The 26731-nt window shown below is 35.7% G+C and overlaps 1 protein-coding gene and 1 pseudogene across 2 annotated transcripts in view; one reads left to right on the top strand and one right to left on the bottom strand.

The window, feature by feature from the left end:
* Positions 1-26731, top strand: part of LRRTM4 (leucine rich repeat transmembrane neuronal 4) — a 682133-nt gene that overhangs the window by 485222 nt on the left and 170180 nt on the right. The gene's annotated exons all lie outside the window — the stretch shown is intronic.
* LOC118717727 lies at positions 19097-20138 on the bottom strand (annotated as a pseudogene).

Raw genomic sequence — 26731 nt, 5'->3', positions numbered from 1 at the left:
TTCTGAGAAACATCAGTTGAGAATGCTAGAGTTTTTAGTAAACTGGCCGACTTCTAGGAAAAGTGCTAGAATAATAACTAGATTCTGTGCTGCTTTTTAAATGGAGGCCACAAAAGAGGAATGACAATGTCCCCACAGAAATTGGCTTTTGTTCCCTGGAGGCCAATAAAACAGCATCCTTCGTGGGATGAAGTATAGCATCATCACAATGATTATCAGTCCTCATTTTATAGAAAAGTAAATAACCATTAAAATGTGTATATTACAGTTCCTCATTGATCTTTCCCTTTCTGTTTCATCTATGTATTTCTGGAAGAAAGGGATGGGTGTTTTCTGTTCTTGTGTGCCAAGGGACCTTTGGGGGGAAAAAAATCCACAAATGAATGATTGAATGTATTTGTAAATACATTTCATTACAGTTAATACAGCTAAACTCTGGCCCTGAGTTCTCAATTCCAAGCTGACTCCTTATTTTCTCTTTATGATCCAGCCTTGCGTTGATATTCCTCAAACAAAGGGCCACACATATTTCTTCCTTGAAATCAGAACTCAAACCTGAGACTGGAGCTATGCTAGCCCTGCTACCCTTCTGTCTGGGAGGTACCTCTGAAACTCTCCCAGTTCCCAGGAGGCAGTGATTGGCCTTCCCCAATGAAACTCACCTGATACTTGGTGTGGGATTTAGCACCTGTTAACCATCTGCTTGTCTCTCACCAATCACTTGTCACGGAGCTCTAGGGGTCAGTGGTTGTCAAACTTCAGTGCTTTAAGAACTGCCTGGGGAGCTTTGCAGAAGTGCATATTCCACGACTCCAATTCAAGGCATTCTGATTAGGTAGGTTGGGCTGGCAATGTGCATTTTTAAGGAACACATTGGCTGCTGCAGGTACAGATAATTCTCACAAAATTCTGAGGACGTTGTTGTTGAGACTTTAATTTATCTGCCTGGGAAGACTGCTCCCTAGGGCGGCTGCTCTCAGCTCCAGCAAAAGTCCCACCACAGAGAGTATCAGTCTTATCTCCATTTCAAGAATCTTGGGATGTTTGGACCACCAAATTGCCTACCTCACCCCACATGATGCTTCCTACTCTCCCTGTGTTTTCTGTACTGTAAGCCCTGGAGATCTTTGAGCTGAGAAGTTAATGCTAAAGAGCAAAGAAATCAATGATCTGGAGATTTAAGTGGGCCTCATTTACATCTCAATGGGAACTCCATCCTGTTATTGTCTCAAAGTCATTCCCCGGAACTGTGTAATTAATTATAACTCAACTTCTCCCTGTCTAACAATGACATTTTTGCATAATAAGGAAAATATATGGTTAAACGCCTCCCAATGAAATCAGCATATCTAGTTATAAAATAGAAATCTAATTACATTGCTGCAGCTCTAGGCTAGGAGGTTTGGCTTTATATAACTTTTGGCAGAACGTATGTGAAGCTGGTGTGAAATTGCTTCAGGGTATTTTCCTTTTGTGAGAAATTACAGGTTTCATAATGCAAACCAATTATTTTCAGGAATTATTGAGCTAAGGATAATAGATATTCTATAGCATTTATAATATCCATATGATATGCCACGAATATTGCTGAATTTATGTGCCTTGTCAGAAATCAATAATACACTTGTAGAGTAAGGACCCACACCCATGGGCTTATTATTTTAACATGAAAGGGGCATTTGAAAATAGAAATGATCTCTCTATACAATACCATTAGTTGTCGTGAGTACCAGGAGAAGAAAGGACTTTCACAAGTGAATAATGACAAATTCATCACTTTTGTCTGTGAACCAAATAGGCAGCCTGGTGGATTCCTTGAATGCACACATTGGCTTCTCCGAGATTTTAAATAACCTACCACTTTCACTTACTCACAATGATCAAACTATGAGTCCTCATTGTTAGAGTTAATTTAGATATCATGGGAGGAAGACCGTGCTGTGCACCAGGGGATTAAATTTAGAGGCCTGCTTTGAAACTACCCTGTTGAGTAACTATAGACAAATCACTTCACTCTGTGAGTTTTGGTTTCCTTTCTCTAAAATGAGGGGATGGGACTGTGTGATTTCTAAAACTGTTTCTGATATGAAGTTATATGACAGTTATCAAAGTTCAGCAAAATAGAAATATTCTGAAGAAGTCACAGACCAATAGAGAAATCATCAATTTCTTTAAAAAAAAAAATGAAAATAGAGATAATTGCAACTCTTTGATTGTTGTGAGATTTGATGAAGAAACCATAGCTTAAAAAAGTAGCAAAATGGTCCATAATATAGTTTGAGAATGCAGTTAGTACTCAAACATCATTACCTATATCATCATTATTTTTGTCATCATTATGTATTATTATATGTACTAGAGGCCCAGTGCACGAATTTGTGCACTTTGAAAGAAACTGCGGGCAGCAAGAATGCTGTGGGCATAGGGGCAGGTCTCAGCCCATCCTCCATGGCCCCATGCATTCCACCTAGGCTCCCAGTCCCCTGTCTGCTGGCAGCCCTGCTTCCACCACTGCTGCTCCCAAATGCTGAGGGCACTGGCCGCACTTACACCAAATAACAGTGCAGTGATTAGGGCCAGCCCCAGCAGCAGGTGCAAGTGACAGCTAGTGCTCTGATAGCCCCTCAGGATCAGGAGGAGGTGGAGAAGCCCGCAGGAGCGGTCAGGGCCAGCAGCCACCAATCACACCTGCTGATGGCATTGAGCTATCTGGACCAGCACTGGTTGCCAGGTACTGGCAGCTGGTGTGAGCATCAGCTCTGGCACTTGGGGCAGGTGCAAGAGGGGCTTGCACCAGCAGCAGGTGAGAGCACCAGGTGGGATCTCAGCATCTGGGATCAAAGAATTTTCAGAAGCTTGCCCCAATGATAGCAACTGGTGCCCCATCTTGATCTGGTGCTCCCACTCACATGCCCCACCATCCCACTGTGGCTGATGCCAGCCATGTTCTGTGTATGCCCCCTGGTTGTCAGCACATGTCATAGTGACCAGTTCTGTTGTTCCCCTGTTTGGTCTGTTTGCATATTAGCCTTTTATTATATAGGATTATTTTCATTTTGTTGTCATGGCATTTTGCTAGTTAGAAAATTTGGTTACCATTTGGAAAATGCAAAGTCTTGTTCAGTATGTTATCAGTTTGTAGCTCTATGGATGTCTACCTGAATGGCTTACATTTTTTCTACAATTACAGCTAAACTTGCTACTTTTCCTGAGCTGTGTTTTTGCAGAAACTCTCAGACAAATGCTTCTGGATTGAGGCAAATACTAAAACCACTACTTTACCATATCTGGCATCAGTTGAAAACAGGAATGACGGAAAATGAAAAATGATGAGTTATATAGAAAAGTTATCAGAATTTCTTCAATGTAAGATAAAATTCAATTTACAGAATGAATTGTCAGGAAGCTAGGTCAATGGTGCTACTCCTTTAGCACCCTACACCACCCTCACAATACACTGATGATCTGTTTGGTGGACTGCTAACATAAAGCACGGATCTTTGAGAGGACCAAAAGTTGCTCCTTTTACACATTTCTAAATTATGGAATTCAGATTCCTTCAACTTTAAAAAGTGAAGTAGATAATAGCAAATCCCTCGATGTACTAGCACCGTATAGAGGAGAGGGAAGCCATGAGGGAGGTAACACTATTAAAGGCAGCAGTCTCTTTACTTTGCAGTTAGCAAAGACTATATAAATGACTACAAGGTAATTGGCAGCTCCCCCCAGACACAAGCAGGAGGAGTTAGATTTTTATTTACTACATTGACAACAAAACTCTGGTTTGCAAGATCCTTATAAAGTAGCCACAAATACATGAATGGGAATTTACATTAAGTACTTTGTTGAGCAGAAACCTTTGAACTCTAAAAGCCTAGGGATGTGTCTGGACTGAGAGAGGAGTATTTTCACTGGGTATAAGAAACCTTATCTGATAGGAACTTAAAAGGTGACATGTATACATAATTTATTGGTTTTTTTTTTGTTTTTTTTTTTTTTTTTGTTTTTTTGCCTGTTCCCCTGCCCCCACCAACATACAAATTAGTCCTCTCCTACCCAACTCAAGAAAGAAGAGTTAGCTAAGGCAAAATGAGCTATGGATAAAATTTCAGCTATCAATGGAGATCTGGATAAATGTGGAAGCATAATCATTTCTTAAAGTTTAACCTGAAGAATACATATATTTCAGATACTTATATCAAGGGAGAGAAGACAGATAGAGGATAGATAAATAAAGAGATATAGATTGGAGGAGAGAGAATCAAAATGACATTAATTTGATTTTTGTGCTTTATCAACCTTTAGGATTACATTTTACCAGCACTATGTATTATTAGATATTAGATCTATTACCAGATTTTGTTTTTCTTGTTAGAAGTGTTTCTAATGCTGTTTTAATGTATAGACATTTGATTACCATGAGTGAATCAAGCAGTTTTTAAATATGCTCTGTTAGCTACATCATTTTTTTCTTTTGTAAGGTTTGCATAAATGAATACCTGAATGTGTGCCAAATGTTAATGGGGGATGGATGGTGTAGTTGATGTTTGATTTTCATCCTTCTGCTTACTTACATCTTGAATCTTTTAATCATCTCTATTGCCTTTTTAATCAAATAAATAAATGACAAAAACATGCCAGAGTTCAGTCAAAATTAATTTATTTTCATACTCGTTAAAAACTATAATGCATCTGGTATTGAGATAGTTGCTGGAAAGAGTTACAAATAAGACATAGGGTCTCTTCACTTAAAGTCCAATATCTAGACAAGATATAATGAGTATTTTAATATCAATAATGTTTACAAGTTGTTATTTAAAAAAACTGAAAAAACCTGCTTCTCAAATGAAATAAGTGTAATGTGTAAGATTAATTAAAAAAAATTCTAACTAAAGCCCCAATATACAATACAAAGATTCATGCAAGAATGGACCTTCCTTCCCTTAGCTGCTGGCACTGCTTTCACTCTGGCCCAGAGCTTCCTTCCTGCCTTCCCAAGCTGCCCAGAGGCCTGGAGCAGCAGGGTGGTGTGTGGAAGGCATGACTCTAGCATCCCACCCCACCCTGGCCATTTGATGCCTGCATATGCAAATTAACCCACCATCTTTGTTGGATTGATTTGCATACTCACTCCTGATTGGCTGGTGGGTTTCACAAAGGCACAGTCAATTTGCATACTTCTCTTTTATTAGTGTAGATAAGAAGAATCATTATGTGAAAAGAGACACACTTTTGTAACCATGACCAGATTGAGGATTTACAAATTGTTTAGTAATGATCCTGGACTTTACAGGGTGGTAAAACAGGCTAATTATGGAAAGAGGCCCATGCCCACTTTCCAAAATATAAAGGAGACTAAAATGTGTTCCGTAGACATTGAGGAGCTGCTGAATGGCCTCATGTTGGAAGTGACATGATCAAAATTGCCACATTGAAAGAATAAGCCAATTGTAGAACGGTTCAGTAGGTAGAAATGTATGATATTAGAATCTGATTTAATACAGACTAAAAATGAATAAATTAGATATATTAAGGAGATAAAACCTGGAAAACATTCTAATTAAATTTGTAGTATTATAGTGAGGAAAGTACCTAAAATAAGTTCCTTGTTGCTAACTTGGTTAACTCATTTGATGGTTGTGCCTCTTCTGAAAATGATAAAATAGAGAGGACCCAGTTTTGAGAGGAGAGATATATATTATGCAAATATCTAAAAGAGAGTTAAGGTAGCCATAGCTGGTTTGGCTCAGTGGATAGAGTGTCAGCCGGCCTGCGAACTCAAGGGTCCCAGGTACGATTCCGGTCAGGGGCATGTATCTTGGTTGTGGGCACATCCTTAGTAGGGGGTGTGCAGGAGGCAGCTGATCGATGTTTCTCTCTCATTGATGTTTCTAACTCTCTACCACTCTCCCTTCCTCTCTGTAAAAACATTCAATAAAATATATTTTAAAAATAAAAATAAAAAAATTAAAGAGTTAAGGTGGATTAGGAGAGTTACAGATGATGTTTTAGAAATAGAGATTTTGAAACCAATTAATTCATTTAAAAAGTCATCCTATATCATAAAGAAGCAATACGAAAATTGACCCTCACACACTTGTTCAAGATGGCCACCCCATGTGGTCAAAGATGGCCACCACAAGATGGCTGGCAGGGGAGGACAGTTGTGGGTAATCAAACCAGCAAGGAAGGACAGTTAGGGGCAACCAGCCCAAAAGAGGAGGGCAGTTTGGGAGAATCAGACTGGCAGGGGAGCAGATAGGTGTTAATCAGGCTGGCAGGGGTGGTTAGGGGTGATCAGGCTAGCAGGTAGAAGTGATTAGGGACAATCAAGCAGTCAGACAGGTGAGCAGTTGGGAGCCAGCAGTCCCAGATCATGACAGGAATGTCCAACTGCCAGTTTAGGCTTGATCCCACAAGGATCCACAGGGATAGGCCTAAACTGACAATCAGATATCCCCAAAAGGGCTCCAGATTGGAGATGGTGCAGGCTGGGCTGAGGGACATCCTCCACCACCACCAATGCACAAATTTTGAACACCAGGCCTCTATTTAATAAATAGGTGGGCTGAAGATCATAAAAGCCAAAAATATGGATTCTGTTACTACAGGAAATACCTTAGAGTAAAAATTGAAAGGCTCAGTAGGTCAAATAGGGAAATATTTAAGGATCAAGAGGAAAAACAGAAGCAAGAAAGTAACCTGTAAATTAGTCTAAGAGGAGGAAGAGAAACCAGGAGAGGTTAGTATTCAAATCTTCAAAGAGGATTAATCAATAATCAGTTGTCATATGAGAATTTTAAAAAGTGTACAGCAAATGATACTTAGATTGCCCTTTAAGTCACAACACTGCTATTTTCTGTAGAGTTAATTTGATGGAACAAGATTCTAGTATGATGGAGAAGTAAATGGAGGATGAGAAAGTGGCAATTTTTCCAAGAAAATTCATTTTTCAATGGAAGGAGAATGACAAAAACAGTTTCAAAAGTGGAAACAGAATTGAGGGATTGTCTTGTTGCATATGCTTGCAACAAACTAATTGCTTGCTTCTTTGCTTTTTAGACATGAAAGAAGCTTAAGAATGTTTAAAAGCTTCTAAAAATGATGAAATGATTTTTTTCCTTTTATTACCAAGTGAAGTATAAATCTGAGGGCAGTATCTATAGTAAACACACACAACAGATATAAAGATACATACACTCAGGTAAAACTCCCAATCCCATCCCTCCTGTCTCCTTTCTACTCATTCTCCAGCCCAAATCCCAATTCTCCACTACCCACTCCTTCTTCTATTTCACCTGCTGCTTCCTCTTCTTCTTTTTCCTCCTCACCCTTTCTTCTCCTCTTTCTTTATCCTTACCATTTTCAATTCAAAGTTTTATGTTACAAAATTCAAAATATTTATTGCCATTAGTTATAAAATCTGTCAAGAGATTTTGGATTTGGAATGATCACCTCTATTATAGAACCCCTTGTCAATCCTAGTACAGATTTCACCTTTCCTGAAACTGTGGCCACACACATAGCCATGACAATTTAAAGCCTACTCTTGCCCCAGGTGTAGCTGCTAGGAAATTAATTTGTAATTTGATTTTCTTTTTTTTAAAAAAATATATATATTATTGATTTTGTACAGAGAGGAAGGGAGAGAGATAGAGAGTTAGAAACATCAATGAGAGAGAGTCATCGATCAGCTGCCTCTTGCACACCCCCTACTGGGGATATGCCCGCAACCAAGGTACATGCCCTTGACCAGAATCGAACCCGGGTCTCTTCAGTCCCCAAGCTGACGCTCTATCCATTGAGCCAAACCGGTTTTGGCTGTAATTTGATTTTCAAGCCAGGCTCCAGGCTCTGTATATGTGACTTCAACCATCTCTAAGAACATGGTTCAATGGGGCTTGTACAAAAGCAGTGTTAGATTCTCTGTTTCAACTTTATTGATGCACACATAGGGATGATAAATTGTACTTGTATTTGCATAGACAGTTTCTGTCTTAAGTAAGCAAGAACAATTTGTGTAATAATGACGACATTTTATCAAATAGTTTTGCTTACATAAATATTTTTTCAAGTTCTATGTAATTTACAATTATAGAATGTAATAATATTTATTTTTAAAAATTAAAAAAATTAAGTAGTATGACTAAGCCTTATCAAATGTGAATTCAAATACAAGAGACCAAGTCAGTTCTGAATAATTATTTTTGATTTTGCAAATTGTGATAATTTTGGAGTTAAGTATGTAAATATATATTTACTTCAGGTACTAAAATATGGAAACAGTTTACATAGCCCCAAGGTAAGTGATTAGAAATTAAAGTTATTGATATGATCATTTAATTTTTTTCCTCTTTAATACTACTGATGTGGTGGATTACATTAATTGATTTTTGAATGGTGTACTAGACTTGCATAGCTGAAATTAATCCCATTTGGTCATGGAGTGTAATTCTTTTCATCACATTTAAATTTGACTTGCTAATATTTTATTAAGGATTTTTGCATCTATATTCATGAGAGATATTGGTATGTAGTTTTATTTTCCTTTTTAGTAATATCTTAATTCGGCTTTAGTGTTAGCATAATACTGTTCTCAGAAAATGAGTTAAGAATCGTTCCCTCTGCTGCTATTTTTCTGGAATAGGTTGTGAAGAATTGATAACATTCTCTCCTTAAATGTTTGGTAGAATTCACCAATGAAACTATCTGGACCTAACACAAGGTTATTAATTATTGGTTCTATTTATAAATGAATATAATATGATTCCGACGATCTCTTTTCTCTTTTTTTTGAATTTGCTAATTTATATCTCTGGAGGAACTGATTCATTATGATCTAAATTATAAAATTTATGGCTATAGCCGAAACCGGTTTGGCTCAGTGGTAGAGCGTAGGTCTGCGGACTGAAAGGTCCCAGGTTCGATTCCGGTCAGGGGCATGTACATTGGTTGTGGGCACATCCTCAGTGGGGGGTGTGCAGGAGGCAGCTGATCAATGTTTCTCTCTCATCGACGTTTCTAGCTCTCTATCTCTCTCCCTTCCTCTCTGTAAAAAATCAATAAAATATATTTTAAAAAATTAAAATATAAATAAATAAAATTTGTGGCTATAGAACTGTTTACTCTCCTACTACCTAGCAGGTCCCCATGTGGGCCCCATGAGGGATCGTTGCGTCCATGACAAGGCCAAGTTGCCTTACTTACCAAAGCTGAGCTGTGATACCCCCCCCCCTACCCCCTGCCATGCCCCCATGGCTCTGTGGACCTGGCCAGTATAGCCAGCCACAGGCCAGCCAGCACCTTTGTAAATAAAGCAGCATCCACAATTAAACAAACAAACAAAAAACCTGAACATAGTATTCCTCTATTTTTCTTTGAATGATTGTGGGATAAGTCTTGAGTACTCAACTTTATTTATTGGCATTAATAATCTGTATATTTTTACCTTTTTGTTTTGGTTAGCTTAGCTAGAGATTCATCAATTTTATGGATCTTCTCAAAGACCTAAATTCTGGTTTTAATAATTTTCTGTGTTGTTGCCTTGTTGTCAGTGTCATGAATTTATGTCCTAATTTGTTATATTTATTTTCCTCTGCTTGATTTAATTTTAAATTGCTCTTCTGTCTCTACTTTCCTAGGTTGGAAACTTAGATTATTAATTTTAGATATTTTTTCTAATATATGCATTACTCAAACCCTTCTAATCGCATAACTGCATTTTAGTTTTCAATATATGAGACAATTTAAATATTCGATAGGTGGTACAGATGCCTGTAAGATTATTAAGTTTCACTTAGACACAGGAAAAAAAATGTTAAATTCCAATAAACCTTGAAGGACAATAAAGAGGGATCAGAGAAAAATTTTATTTGCACTGCCTTTTGATATTATAGACATACTCTGTATGGCAGACCTGAAATTTAACATAACATATCCTTCACTTAAAAAAAAAAGGCCTCTAGATTTAACCACTTAACGTTGACTATTGGTTTATAATACATATAACTGTTACATTAATTGTGTTAAAATTGAATTTTAGTAATCTTTGTTTTTTCAAGAATTATAATTGCATTTTAGATGTATTTTTTATACTCACAGAGTAAGGGAGAATACACTTACTTTTTTGGTTTCTGAGTCATTATGGCATTTAAATATGAATTAAAAAATTTGACATCTTTTTCAATCCTCTAAAATTATTCAAATAACATTAGGATTATCTGTGGCTTAGTGAATCGAATGAGCTAACCTGTAATCCTTTCTGGGATTTCTCCCATTTTAATTATATTTTCTCAGATTTTCTGACTATCTTGGTAATAATATTATTTAATAGTATACTATAAAACCATTCATTTCACCAAACATTTTAATTATATTGCTATGTATTTGTTCATATACTTATTTTACTTATTTTGATTTCAAAATTAATACATGAACCCAAACCGATTTGGTTCAGTGATTAGAGCATCAACCTGTGGACTGAAGGATCCTGAGTTTGATTCTAGTGAAGGGCTTTTACCTGGGTTTTTGCCTGGGTTTTGGGCTCAGTTCCCAGTGAGGGGCATTCAGGAGACAGCCTATCAATGATTCTCTCTCATCATTGATTTTTCACATCTCTCTCTCCCTCTCCTTTCCTCTCTGAAATCTATATCTATATCTATATCTATATCTATATCTATATCTATATCTATATCTATATCTATATCTATATCTATTATATATCTATATCTATATCTATATCTATATCTATATCTATCTATCTATCTATCTATCTATCTATCTATCTATCTATCTATTTAAGTTATTACATGCCTGGATTAAAATTGTGAATAGTACAAATCACTTCAGTTCACAACCAATGCTTCATCCAGTTCCTCTCCCAAGAGGAAAAATATTCTTGTTAATTAATTAGCCTTGCACAAAATAGTTTAATTATACCTCTCTTCCTCTCTTTCTGATGTATCTAGACCACACGTGTCAAACACAGGGCCCGCGGGCCAAATCCGTCCCGCCAGGCCTTGCAATGTGGCCCGCACCGCGCTGTCATCACTGCACTCCGCTGCGTTTCCATCACAATGACAGTTTATGACTGTTCAGTAAACCATTCGGCCTGCTATTTAGGCTGGATTTTAGATTTTGTCCCCTTCTGTGATTGAGTTCGACACCCCTAATCTAGACAGTATATTGTTGTTATATAACCAACAAAATTGGAGAGATACAGGAAGGGAGGAAAAATGTAATAAAATTACACAAGATTATGAGTTTATAAGCATTTATAACCACCATTACTTATTTATTCTGTAACAAATTCTACTTTGTATGTATTATAATCTTAGTACGTATCTGATCTTGTACAAACTGTCTTGTACAAACCTGGGCCTTCATATATTTTAATTTGTTTTCTTTTCTCTTTTAAATTACAAACAAGTAATTTGTAGTGATGTCAAAATTATATTAAACCCCTCAGTTTTAAAATGTATCTTCTTTACACACAGTGTTTTCCACTCCAAGTGTCAGTTTAATCATGTGTAAAATAACTTTATAGTAGAGCACATGTGTCAAACACAAGGCCCGCGGGCCAAATCCGTCCCGCCAGGCCTTGCAATGTGGCCCGCACCGCGCTGTCATCACTGCACTCCGCTGCGTTTCCATCACAATGACAGTTTATGACTGTTCAGTAAACCATTCGGCCCGCGATTTAGGCTGGATTTTAGATTTTGGCCCCTTCTCTGATTGAGTTCGACACCCCTATAGTAGAGAATCCATAAGCCTATTATAGGACTTACGATCAACATATACATATGCATTTAGCATAGTATGGTTATCTCCAATATATGTGAGTTATACCAAGGAGAAAAATCCTCAGAAAACTAGAAACATTATACCTATAGATTAGATGGACTTCCTTGAGAAGATGAGTAACTGCAAAGAGGACCCAAGTTCAAATAAAAGCTATAATTATTTTTTTCTCAACTTTAAGATTTAACAAGAATTTTGAGAAATTAATGAATCAAGGTCAAAGTTTGCAAAAGGGAATTTAGAGAGAGACTAAAGTAAAACAGACAAAAGGTAAAAGAAAATGCCTTGCCAGTATTTGATCTGTAGCATTTTCTAGGATTCATGTGCTATGAAAAATAAATCCAAGATATTTATGGTTATGACATAAACTTGATCCATTTCCCACAAAGTCTGTACTCACAGTTCTGTTATAAAAATTAATAAGTAAAAATAGCTTCATAATTATAATACTAAAGTTTTGTCAGTTCTAATACATCTGTTAATTTATCAAAGATTAAATGGCCTCAAACAGAGTTTAACAGTATATTATTGAAGTAAAATTTGTTGCAAATCAGATACACAATCTATAATAATAAAAATGTAATATGCTAATTAGATGAAACAGCCAAATTACTTCTGGATAAAGCCATTGTGGCAAAGGGTGAACAGAGGTGGTTAGGGGCAATCAGGCAGGCAGGCAAGAAGTTAGGGGTGATCAGGCAGGCAGGTAGGTCAGCGGTTAGGAGCCAGTGGTCCCCGATTACATGAGGGATCCTTGATTGTGAGAGTGATGCTGGTTTGCAAGAGGGTGCAGGCCAGTCTGAGGGAATTCTCCCCTGCATCCCCCTCCATGCATGAACTTTGTGTACCAGGCCTCTAGTAGGTACATAATGAATCACTCAGAGTATGAGAGCCAGAATGAACATTTGTCCTTATTTAATTACACCCCTTTATTTTAGAAATGAAGAAACTAACATTCAGGAGTCTGAAATGACCCTACTAATATAAAATTATGTCTTAGAATGTTGGGCCAGTATACATTTCATTTCCTACAGGTCTCTGTTCAACTGCTTAATGGCTACTGCTTTTTCCAACTATTGTGGCTATTAGTAGAGTGAAGAAAAGATATTACACTGATGCTTTTTAGGGATAACAAGACATTCCTGGCCACTGGTGATAAATAATCATGCCCCTTATGTAGAACTATAGGAACTTGATAAGAACTTGCAGAAAATGCCCTAACCAATTTGCCTCAGTAGATAGAGAGTCACCCTGTGGACTGAAGAGTCCCAGGTCCAATTCCTGTCAAGGGCACATGCCCAGTTGTAGGCTTGATCCCCAATACAGGGTGTGCAGGAGGCAGCAGATTGATGATTCTATCTTATCATTTATATTATTATAACTCCCTCTTCATTCCTCTATGAAATAAATTTTTAAAAAGTTTTAAAAAAAAAGAATTTGCAGAAGATAGGTAGCAAAATGCTTCACATTTTAAAAGATGGATGTCATTGGAAAAGAAAATATTAGTTTAAATCTATTACGAACCATCAATTATCGATATTATTCTAAAACAATCCTCTTTATTGACATATATAGGTTTTATCATTTCTTAACATGATAACCATCTAAGGATTTTGATGTCTGTGTTAGTTGTCATACTGGTTTGCAAGGAATGTGGGTACTACCTTTGCCCTTCTATGCACACACATACTGGAAAGTAGATGAACAGAATGGGCTTAAAAATGTTTTATTGGCGATAACTCAGTGACAGAGGATCAGCAGCTGAAAGGCCTTTGTCCTCCTGTTATCCCGTGGAAAGGTCTGCCAGACCCGGAACACAGCAAACTTTAGGAAAGGGACCTTACTCTTCCCTGCCCCAACTCCCACAACTCCTCACTCCCAAGGTGCTGCTTACCTATTTATAGAGATACCAGGAGAAGGACTCAACACATCTAGGTCACTCAGTAACAAGGAGATATTTCTCTGGCAAATGGCATTGCTGGGTAAAAAGGGAAGAGTCACAAGCCAGACTAGGGTTGCCTACATAAAAAGGTCACTTTTATCAACTGGAATATTGGTGAGCTTCCCATTCAGTGAACTCAATCTTGCTGAGCCAGTGGACTACAAATCTACCAACGGTGGGAAAGGGATCTAGGCAAAAGAAAAGTTTCTCTTTCCTCCCATACAGAATCCATTTCTGTTAATTACAAAAGGCATGATTTTGTTATTTTGTTTGTTTTGTTCCTGAACTGAGAAATTAACCTTCTTTATTTTTGCACAGACAGGAAGGGCCTAATGTTGTAAATCTTAGAGGCAGAAAAAAGTGTAAGAGTGTTGCATTTTCCTCTTTAAACAAGTCTTTTTAATATTCTGGCCTTTTCAATTCCTTACATTTAATCAAAGATTTCTATATTGGTGATAAATATCTTCAAATGTTTAATGTTTATTTCTTCATTGGCAAATGTATAATGTAAGTGTGGCTTGCATTATTTCTATACATATATAGAATCTACTACACTGTTAAAAAATATAAGGTCAATTTAGTAAGAACAATTTCACACATTTAAAGTGGAAAGTTCTTTTAGTATCCAAACTTACAAATGTCAAGATTTTAAAGCAGTAATTCCAATTTGGATGTGAAAGCTGAAGCATTGTCCTCCAGTGCCAAACTATTTAAAAACCTTTAATTATTTATCAATATGCCTTACAGAATAAATGTAATAGTAAATAGTAATTAATTGGAATTATTTCTATACATATATATAGAATCTACTACACTGTGTTTATTGAAACATTGATTCTTTCATTTCAGTAGAATGCAACTTAAGTTGGATAATTCACCAATTAAATAACACTTAGATGAAATTAAAAATTGTTGACTTTAGTAGTAATGCAATAAGACTTGGAAGTGATTCTTTTTAGGGGCATACAATGCCAATTCTATATCCCTCAAAGTTTTCTAACATGGCTCATTGTTTCAAGTTATTATGGTATGAAGCTCTATTATTACAATCTACACAGCAAAATATTAGGAAGCATTTAATTCACTTTTATATGTTGTCATGGTTTTACCCATGTTTTGGCATAGTCTTTCACTTTTCTGCAATTCACGGTTATTAATTCACAAAAGGATTTTCAAACAAAAATAACTTCTTTATTGAGGAGTGATGGAGAGTTGGAGAGTTGTAAGATGATTGATTTGACAAGATTTAAAAATAATAATTGTAATTGGCCTCTGAAACTTCCCATGGTAGAAAATGAAAATGTCATTTAAAACAGAAGAGACCAAGAAAATCTATAAGACTTTATAACTTTCAACTAGCAGGGGCAAAAAGTAGAAGTTTATGTAATATTAATCTGTCAAATCAGGTAACAAAATTTCACTGAAGATTCATCTATATATCAGCCCATTCTTTATTTTATTTTCTGAATTGCCCTGAAATTCTTATAAAGCATATATTATTTAATATTATAAATAGTTAATAATATTTTGTGATGATGATCAAGACACAGGACAGATGCGTCAACAAAAAAATAAACTTTCTTATGAATGCCTCATATCGTTACTTCACCATTACTCCCCACTCCCAACTCCTTTTCCACACTCTGGCATAAAACAATGAGGATGGCCAATGCCTAGTTCCTGATGACTACTCAATTATACACCTCTCTCAAAAAAAAAATTATATATATATAAATTAGATTCTGAAAGGCCACTTAAGGTAGTCGCTCCTTGATAAAATTTTTCTCATTGATAGAGACAAAGATCTGAAATTATAATGATAGGTCTTTCTTGATGTATAAGAATGTTGGCGCTGAAACCGGTTTGGCTCAGTGGTAGAGCATCGGTCTGCGGACTGAAAGGTCCCAGGTTCGATTCCGGTCAGGGGCATGTACGTTGGTTGCGGGCACATCCCCGGTAGGGGGTGTGCAAGAGGCAGCTGGTCGATATTTCTCTCTCATCGACATTTCTAGCTCTCTATCTCTCTCCCTTCCTCTCTGTGGAAAATCAATAAAATATATTTTTTAAAAAAAAGAATGTTGGCAAGCTACATATTTATAAAATTTCACTTTAAGTAAGTTCAATTATAGCAATTGGGGATTTCAAGATCCAGAAAATGATTGTGTGGATAAATATTTTTTATTTGGTCAGAATCTCCTCTCACTGCCCAAATATTTCCAATTATGTTAAATTAGAGGCCCCTTGCATAAAGATTCCTGAAATAGGTCTTCTTTCGGTGGCATCCCCAACTCCGCCTGTTTCCCTCCCTTCTATGCCACCCTGCTTGCTTGCTTGCTTCTCAGCAGCTTTACTCCATTCTGCAGAGCTTGGCTTCCTGCTACACTGTCTTCAGTCTTTGCTCTGCACCTGGATATGCAAATTAATCACCATCTTGGTTGGGTTAATTTCTATACTCACTCCTGATTGGCTGGTGGGTGTGGCTGGTGGGTGTAGCAGAGTTACAGTCAATTTGCATGTTTCTCATTTATTATTGATAGATAGGATAAATATTCGCACATGGCACCTGAAAATAATGCTATTATTATTTTATTTGAGCAGAAAAGTCAGTATTTTATATTAACTAATAAGGGAAATGTTTTATATCCTGCTATTATAATAAAATATAATGAAAATATGTAATAAATTAATGTATTTACACCATGGATGCTGATAGGCAAACTAAAAATAAGATTTTACATTCTCTCTAATCTTTCACAGTATTGACTCTAAAATTAAATCATCTTGTGGTATTACTTTTATTTTCCCCACAGTCCTAGCACAGTGTATTAGAAATAGTCATGACTCAATAAAAATGGCGAGCATTTATTAAATGTTTACAACATGCCAAACATTCTGCTAACCACTTTAAATATGTTTATCAATTTAATCCTTATAAAAACAGTGTAAATTTAAATATTTAAGAGATTAGATTATACATTTATAGAGATTATTTCTTTAGAATATGTGCATACAATTATATGACCATTAAATATTCAACTCCTAAACTTATATTTTGTTATTCAAGAGTCCTCTTGTTTTTTATACTTCTTAGAACCTCAGGAAACCATTGTTAACCAACTTTTGCTGAAAAGGGTTCTGGCATTTCTTAATGGGTGAGTGTGTTTGACTAGAAATAATTAATAGAATATGCAAATCCATAAATATTTACTTTTCCTTTTTTATTTTTCATTATTAGAATGGTAAATGTATTCTTTTTAATTTGTTATTTATTGAATTTATTGGGTTAATGAAAGTATATATGTTTCAGGTATACAACTCCACAATACATTGTATATTATATTGTATGTTTTCCCCCCAAAATGTCTCCTTCCATCACAATTTTCTATGTCTATTGGTCATCTGCATGTCCTCTTTGGAGAAGTATCTATTCAGGTCCTTTGACCATTTCTTATTTTTTTTCCCCCTTTGGTGTTGAGTTTTATAAGTGCCTTGAAAATCTGGATATTAAGTCCTTATCAGATGTTTCATTGGCAAATATGTTCTGCCATTCAGTGGGTTGTCTTTTCCATTTTGTGAATGATTTTGTTTGCTGTGTAAAACTTTTTAGCTTTAGTCTTCCTTTAAATGAAATGAGTTATACTTTTAAAATTTCAACTCTCTTATCTTATTAATAAAAATGTTTCTTTTTAAAAGTTTCAAAATAGAAATTCATGAAATAGAAGTTTTATGTATCAATAATTACACTGCTCATTTTATATACAAATATATAAAATATATTATATATATATATAAAATATATTATATATATATCAATAATTACACTGCTCATTTTATATACAAATATATAAAATATATATATATATATTATATATATATGAACTTGCAGTATAACCACCAATTTGTATTTTTAACAAATTGATAAACATCCTGTCAATTCTCCATTGTAACACTGGTGTATGTAACCAATATATTTAGAATATTTATCCATAATATAAAATAATTTTATATAAATTATTGTTCCCACCTTCCAGATGTTAGAGTTTGATTAGTTTCTTACAGTTTGGTAATTTGGAGGATGGAATGGAGAGGGAGATGTGGTGGGAGCAGTCCTTCATAGTGAGATAACTTGCCTCTTATCTTCTTTCTTTTTAGAGTCTAGGAAAGTCAGTGAGACATCAGGGGATTTCCAATAGTTAATTTTCTGCATGGCCATATTTTGGTTTCTAATATACGATAAACCAGTGGCTGTGAAGGTGGTAATGATTGAAGTGGTCTTCCTCAAGCACTGGCAATGATGGGATGCATGGTCTGTAGAGATTTAACAAGTAATAATAACATAAAATGAGTTAACCTTTTAATTTTTAAACCACCAAGCACTGTTATTTAATACAAATTAAGTGATACTGTATTCTTTTCTGCCTGGATGCAGCCACTCCACACATACATATGCTCCTTGACCTCCTATTCCTTATCATTATAATCATATCACACAGCTACCAAGACAAAGGAAGAGTTGCATCACATATGGTCTATTAATTCTGCCTAGGCAATATCAAATATTTGGGATAGGTTACTTATCATACTGCTTATAGTTTTTCCAGTAGGCTGTGCCTTAGTTGTACCAGATACAACTCTCTCCTCTATATCTTCTTTATTTAAATTAAGGGAAGTAGGTTTGTTCTTCCTAGCTTTCTTTTGTGCAGTTCTAATGAAATTAAATTCATTGTTAAGAGAGAGAATAAGTTCTGTTCTGTGTTCTATTTTGTTTTCACTTTTATTTTTAAATTTTCTTTATTGATTAAGGTATGACATATGTGTCCCTATCCACCCCTTGTCCCTCACCCCTCCATCCCCGCTCATGCCCTCACTCCCTTGGTGTCTGTGTCCATTGGTTATGCTTATATGCATGCATATAAGTCCTTTGGTTACCTCTCTTCCTTACCCCCACCCTCCCCTACCTTCCCTCTGATGTTTGATGGTCTTCACTTTTTTGTTGTTTGTGATATTAGACATAAGATATTGGTAGCATCCTTATGCCCCACCTTTAATACTGATGTAGTGTTCTCTTTTGCTAGATTTATGGTGCTGCTGGATTCCTATATTCAAATTGCAGTCTTCTTCACCATGACATTTATTTTTAAATTCATATGGCTACCAACACATAATATAGTTTTATGACTTAGAATCTTCCTGTGATTCCAAAGGATGTGACATTATTTCTCTGTCTCTCTCTCTCTTTTACTTTAATCTTTTTTACTTTAAATATTGTATTTATTTGTCTCTAGGTTATAGCCTAGACCAGCTTTTTCACTTTTTATACATTTCACTTGGGGGAGCCATGACTCAGAAGTTCTATTATACTTCTGGGAATCTATCCAGACTCCTGGTTGGGGAGATAAATCCAGTTGTAGACATCATGCTCTGGCAATAAATGGATGCCAACTTACCAGTGCCACCATCTGCCCAGGGCTCTTTCTTCTCATTCTTCAAGAACACAGCATAGCTAGCATGTTGGGTATCGATTCTCAACAGCTCTTTAGCTATGGAATATGTGGTCCAGATGTATTGTTGATATAGTTCTAATGATCTAGGTCTTGTTTTTTAGAGTCTGTGGCCCCTTCCAAAATATCATTGGAGGACTTGCATGTATATTGTTGCACCTTTAAGGATACCAAGTTTACTAGGCTTCCTGGTTTGCGAAAGACATGGCACTAGTGCCTTCAGTTTGGCCAAACCACAGCTGAAAAAATTTTTACATTAATATTGATTATTTTAATATCTATATTTCCAGAACTTCATTGGGTTCAAGAAAAAAAATAAATAAATTCAAGGAGAGGAAGTAGGAACTCAGAATTCTAGCTATATAGCAATAAGTTGCACATATGCATGTTAATATATTGTTCCCATGTTTAATGTAAAATAAGAACAACATGAGCTATGTCTAATTCATTACTTATACATGTTTGATCTTTCTTATTTTATTTTCATCTTTTTATTGAATTTATTGGGGTGACATTAGTTCAAATTCAAATTATATGGCACATAGATACAGACAACAGTATGGTGATAGCAGAGGGAAAGGGGGTCTGGGTAGCAAAAGTGGGCAAAGGGAGGATTAATGGGGACAGAAAGATATCGACTTTGGGTGATGAGCATATGAAGTGGTATGCAGACGATTGTTTTATTGAGCTCTACATGGTTGAGATATTTTATCTGCGCATGCTCCTTGGCATGGGCCATGCCTGCTAACTAGGTCCTCAGTAGACAATCAACTGCTCCAGGGAAGCCTCTTGAGCTGGCTGATGGTGGCCGGTTGGGGCAATGGCCCAAACTTCTCCCATGACAAGTCTTCCAGCACTTCAGCTGAGACAGTGACCAGGGGAGCTGGATATGACATCCATGTGGTGACCTAGGATATCATGTCTATGATGCAGTTTCTATGTATGCAGTCAGTTTGGGTATCTAGGCAGTAATTTACAAAACCTATGGATCATTTTTTACTTTAAATACTAGGGTCCAATGCACAAATTCATGCACCTTGAAAGGAACTGTGGGCTGCAAGGCTGCAATGGGCACAGGGGCGGGTCTCGGCCCATCATCTGTGCCCCTATCTGGCCCCTCCCATCACTGCCTCTGGTACTCTGTCTGCTGGGATCCCTGCTCCCACTGCTGCTGTTCCCACCCGCTGATGGTGTGGGTCAATTGGGGCTGGTGCCAGCAGCAGGTGTGAGCTGGGCCAGCACCATCAACAGGTGCAAGTGGTGGCTGCTGCTCTAGTTGCCCCAAAAAACAGAGGGAGGTAGAGAAGGCCTCAGGGGTGATCAAAGCCAGTAGTCACTGCTCACACCCACTCATGGCACTGAGCAATTGGGACTCGCACCAGCAGCAGGTATGAGTGCCCAGCAGGACCTTGGCATATGGGAGCAAAGAATTTTCTATAACCAGCAGAGGCTCATCCTGATGACAGTGACAGGTACCCTGCCTTGGTCTGGAGCCCACACTCACCTGCTCCACCATCCCGCCTCTATTGATGCCTGCCATGTTTCATGTGTGTCCCCTGGTGGTCAGTGCACATTATAACAACTGGTTGTTCGGTTGTTCTGCCATTCCATCTATTTGCATATTAGAAGGGAGAGGGAGAGATAGAAACATAATAAAAATGATCCACAGGCCAGACCAGTGTGGCTCAGTGGTTGTGCATTGAACAGTAAAGGCAGTGTTCTTCCTGGCCCCAATATGGATTTTTTAATATCAGCATACTGGAACTGGTCAGGGCCAGCCAAATTCCTGCAGCTGGGCCATCTGCATCAACTGAAGTCATGGTCAAAGCTGATTCTTGTACCAGCAGGAACTGGAACTGCTGATGCCTACAATATGTTTATAAGGAAACTGTCATTATCTGAGTTCTTTTTATAAGTTTGTTAGCACATTTTATTCTAATTCTATTTCATGGAAAGTTAGAACAGTGTATCATTTTTATCCCCTGTCACAATTCTAGGATTTTGGAGGCTGGGCTTGGGGTCAGGATGAGACTTCAGGATCTGATTGTAAACCAAGAAGATCTTGTAAGAAAATGGATGCTAAGTTTACTTTTTCATTATATTTAATACTTAAATGATGATAAAATCAGCTGAAGTAGAAGTTTAAAGTATTATAATTGGAACATTCAATTGTCTCACTAAAGTTCCTATTTTCTGTATAGGGGTGGGTGCATTACAAGGTTTTCCCTTTTAGATGATTATGGGGTTCAGTTGCCCATCTTTGAGTTGGAAAATCTATTAGCATGTCATGCTAGAGAGCCACTGAGTCACCCTCAAAACTTCCACTAATCAAGACATTACAAAAAATGTTCCTAATTTGTATTCCTGGGAAGAGATTGTCACAATGAATTTGTCATTAATTTTATGGCACAGGCCCTCTACTTAGCTATTGGGTGCAAGTGGTTAGTTTCTCCATAAATATTTGATGTCATATTAAAGGAAAGGGTGGGGAAATATTTCAGTCCATGGATTTTTGTAGTAAGTCATTTTTGCCACCTCATGGTTCTTATCAAATATTAAAGCTGATCTTGATGTCTCAAAGATATACAAAGTTTACAGTTTACAATTGCTGAAATTGGAACCAATGGCAGAGAAGATAAGCCTGGTTAAAATAAAAGCATATATCTCTTGAGAAAAAACTGATCTGTATGGCAGAAATCAAAAATTCATGTAATAAGCATTTCTGAAATCATATGACTATGCCAGTGTAAAAAACTTGGATTGTTATTTTTGATATATTATTAATAGTCCTTTGTATCCCAAAAAGTATTTATTGAAATACTATCCTTAAATCATATTGATGTATTCCTCCTCAAAAGTATTAATAAAATGTAGGTTAAAATTAAGTCACTTTCTCGATGAGTTCACTTTCCAATATGGATCCTAAAATACTATTTAAAATAATATTAAATCAATTAGCACTATCAGGTAAGGTCAGTCAAATATTACAATGTTCTCTACATTCCAAATGGTTTATTGATTGTGAATTAATGAAGTGCTATCTGAAAGTACATTTGTGAAATATGATAATCCAAGTTTGCCCCCAAGATTAAAGTGTAAACTATGGAGCTGAAAATAAGGAATCCTCCTGAAATTGTAAGATTCGATTTAAAAATCAAATAGGATTTTTACTAAAATTAATGCATTTTTGTTACTTTAGAAAGTAAAGCACTATTTGTTACCTTGAAATTTTTAAATTACATCTCCACTACAAGGAGAACAAAGGCTGAAAAAATATTTGGGATAGAAAGATGTGGCGCAGGGACCTGTTTTCTCATAATAACTAACAACATATTTTCTCATTATGGAGAATAGAGTTCAAAAGAAATTGTCTTTGTAGATAAGGTTGGAAGTCTTTTAAAGTGAGTGAAAAAGAAGCCACTTTTAGGACTATCATCAAATAAGACTCAAGTCAACTATACATTCCTAATTTACTCATTTATCATTCAATTTGTCTTCATATTGATCAGCAGAATCCCAGGACCCTTTTTTAAAATTTCTTTATTGATTAAGGTATCATATATTTGTCCTCAACCCCCCATTCCAATCCCTTACCCTTCCCCACTCATGCCCCCACCCCCACCCTTGTCCTTGACCAATGATTAGGCTCATATGTATGCACATAAGTTCTTTGGTTGATCTCTCCCTTTTATCCCCACCCTCCCTTTGAGGTCCAACAGTCTGACCCATGGCTCCTTATCTCTGGGTCAGGACAGACACTTCTAGTCTGTTAAACACTCAAGTTTTATTTATTTATTTAGTTTTAAATTGAGGTATATTTGACATATAACATTTTATTAGTTTAAGGTTACAACCCAACAATTTGATATTTGTATATATTGCAAAATGATCACCACAGTAAGTCTACTTAGCTTTCATCCATTGCAGTTTTATTACTATTTGATACTTGTCAATTTATTTTAAACATTTGGAACAAGTACAATAAAAATAACTTATTTACATATATTTTTACTTAGTAATATTTTCCAGGTATTATTCAAATAACAGCTAATCTATCAGTTGACTATATATATATATCAATATATATATATATATATATATATATATATATATATATATATATATCTCAATATATATATTCTCTAGAGCCAAAATCATCATTAAATTACATGTGGCATATTTATTATATTTTATTTATTAATATAGAAATGATGCTAACATGCAGATCTATCCTTAAATCATATTGATGTATTCCTCCTCAAAAGTATTGAAATGAAATAGAACAGGCTGCATATGAATGCATCTGTCTAGTCTATTTGGAGATACACTGTCAGGAAACAATGAGGTTTTCTCTGACATCTGGGAAACTCAAGTTCATTTTAGCTTCATTAATGATGCACATGTAGATATTGGGCAAAACAGCCACTGAATAACTCAATTACACTGTGTATTAATGGTGATAACAAAGCTCTTTCCAGGAAGGCAAGAGAATATGCCACTAAATATGATAATTGCTTGAGTCTGAATTGCTTCCATTCAAATAGACGAATGTACTTCCAGATAGCATTTCATTAATTCCCAATCAATAAGCCATTAAGCATGTAAAGGACATTATTATTAAATAACCCAAATCTTATGTTTTCAAGAGACTTTTATTGCTTGTCCTTGTGATAAGGTTTATAATTATCCAAAAATAGAAGAGCTGAACTTTATTCTGAATATATTAGTAAAGATAGAAATGCCTGACTCAGCCAGTTAGGGAATATTTGTCATTTCTTATTCAAACATAAACATAAACTCTGGAAGCAATAAATGAATGTTTTTTTAGCTTTCATAGGGTGGGAAAATTATATTCTTTTATCACCAAAAGTTTATTTTATAAGGGACTGCAGCACTCACACATTTAAAATACCGGCTTGTCTTATTAGTATATTTCCTTCAATACAAGGACAACTGATTCTTGGGCACCAATTATAGTACAACTTGGAAATGCTGAAATAAAGTTTTATTAATATTTTGAAAGAAGACAATAATGTTCAGAAATGTATTTCCTTGAATTAGTTGCACACTTATTTGGCAGGTTACTTTTTGGTATATTCTTGTTTTCATAAAGTTTTATCAAAACTGTCATTTACTCAACAAAACACATATTTATTGAAATATCTTGTGGACAAAAGAACAGCAAAACAATGTTTCTGACTTCATGTGGTTTAAAATCCATATATGGCAGAGCCCTTTTTAAAAGCACATTCAACTGCAACTGCTCTTAAGAATTTTTTGTTTTTAATAAAAATTGGGTCAGGCCTATTTAAAAATACTCTTATATGGAAATAAATTTATCTCTATACAGGATGTAAAGTGCTTTTTAACTAATTGTAAAAACTATTATCAGAGGTTTTAGACAGCAATATATTCTGATTGAAATATTCTATCAAGCAAATGAGTTAGTATTGCCTTGATCCATCCAAAGATTCAGGTTTTTTTCCTAAGCTGTTAATTCAGATACACTATTTATGTTTTGCTTTTGAAAGTTAATAGACTTTTCTGGAATAACTCTGTTTACTTTGAATTAGATTGAGTTTGGAAGATATAATATAAACAGGGAAGATGTTCTGCATTTGCTTGGTTAAACTGGGCTACGTTAAGCCTGAGGTTATGTCCTACTTGTGACAATTCCTTCCTGATACTTGACACGCCTTGGTGGATATGCCTTTAGATATTCATGAGCTAAAATGCAGTGACATAGAGGCCTTCAAATGACCTTTTATAATATATGTCTAGACTTTTCTTCAGAACTTTGGATTGCTCTTTTTTCTTGGCAAAACTGTTTAAGGATTACAAACTCTCATAGATATGACAAGAAATCTGGGAGGGATTAACTCTTTTCCCATCAATTGCCATCATCCTTACTCTTCTCATCATAAGAATCCATTTCTCTGCTTTCATTATGGCCTCTTCTCATTCTACTCAAGAGTATACTTCTTACTGCTGATTTCTCACTGTCTAATAATTTTACATTTTTTATATATTCTCTCTTATTTTTCTTATATATTTTTTCCATGACTCATAATTCTGGCTATAGTGAGACTTAGTCTATGATCTTGACCAGTCAATGATAATGCTACTTACCTCTCTTCCATTGAAACAGTTGTTGTGTTCCTACATTTTTCTAATATTAGTATCACACATATTTTGTATCAAAATAAATAGCATATTTATAATATCACAAGGTGATTTCACCAACCGCACCCTGTTCAATCACGATAACCCTGTTAGATATGAACAAATTATCACAATAACAGGGAGAGAACATATTTTCCAGATAAGCTAGCTGAAATACAAAGAGACTGCATATCAGGAAAGAGTCTTGGATTTTTCCACATCCTGTGGTAACCAAGCATCACCATTTCTCTACTAATAATTTTTGGCACGTTTTCCATGCCACCCCCAACATTTTAAATTCCTTTCATCCATCAAGTCTGGCTGAAAATGTTATCTCTTCTATGAAATGTTCTGTGAACTATTCAAGCACAAAGAATTGTTTTTTCCTTGGGGTACTTTGTTCCATCCCTAGCAGAAGACGTTTTACATTGTATTATATTTAGTCCATGTGCCTCTGCATCTACTTTATTGGAATTTCCAGGAGAGTGAACAGCTAGGCTTCTTTACACTTGTATCCCAGGTGTTTAACACAGAGCCAGAGACTTAATAAGTATTCATTTACTTGAACTCATTTTAAAAAATTGTACCCAGAGTCAATGTTGTCTCCAATACCTGGCGATGCCTATGAAACAGAGAAGGGGAGGTTAATGCATTTTTATTAGCTAAAGCACTGTTTATTTTTCCCTAGATCACTCTGTTTCTCTTAATTGTATGAAATAGTGAGATTTGGGTGTAAATATAAAGTGTTCACTAGAGATAATTGAGCACATCAATTACTTAAAGCAAATATGGCTTTTGTAAATACTTAATCGCTGCAGGCTTCAAATCTCACACAGATAGCTCAATTTAAGATCAGTAAAATATTTTAAACCCACTGAATATCATGTATCCCATACCGTAAAATGTACAAAATCTAGTTATGATTAGTGGCATTATTATGAATCCCAAATCTCATTACCCAGTATTGTTGAATTTACTTGCAGTTCAATATTTAAATATAGTAAGATTAAAACTACTCAGTGAGTTCTTGGGACTTGTGGCAAATCATCATTACTTCCTCCAATTGCTATTTTAATATTATTAATCACAATGAATCTCTTTGAAAATCAGTGAAATGGTAATTTATTATTCCATATGCATTTCCACTGTAAATTAGCTTCTGTGAATTAACTGACAAAGAACTATTGTTCAGTTACTATATAACACCTGCAGAATTATAATCAGACCAAGAAATTTATCCCAATTGAAATTACTATGACCAATTCTACCGAAGTGGAAATCAGATAATGAAAAAAAAAGAGGCACCACAAAATAAAGTATTTTAAAA

The sequence above is a fragment of the Pipistrellus kuhlii genome, unplaced genomic scaffold (genome assembly GCF_014108245.1).
Source record: "Pipistrellus kuhlii isolate mPipKuh1 unplaced genomic scaffold, mPipKuh1.p scaffold_m20_p_13, whole genome shotgun sequence".
Taxonomy (NCBI): domain Eukaryota; kingdom Metazoa; phylum Chordata; class Mammalia; order Chiroptera; family Vespertilionidae; genus Pipistrellus; species Pipistrellus kuhlii.
This window is presented reverse-complemented; position numbering and strand designations above follow the sequence as displayed.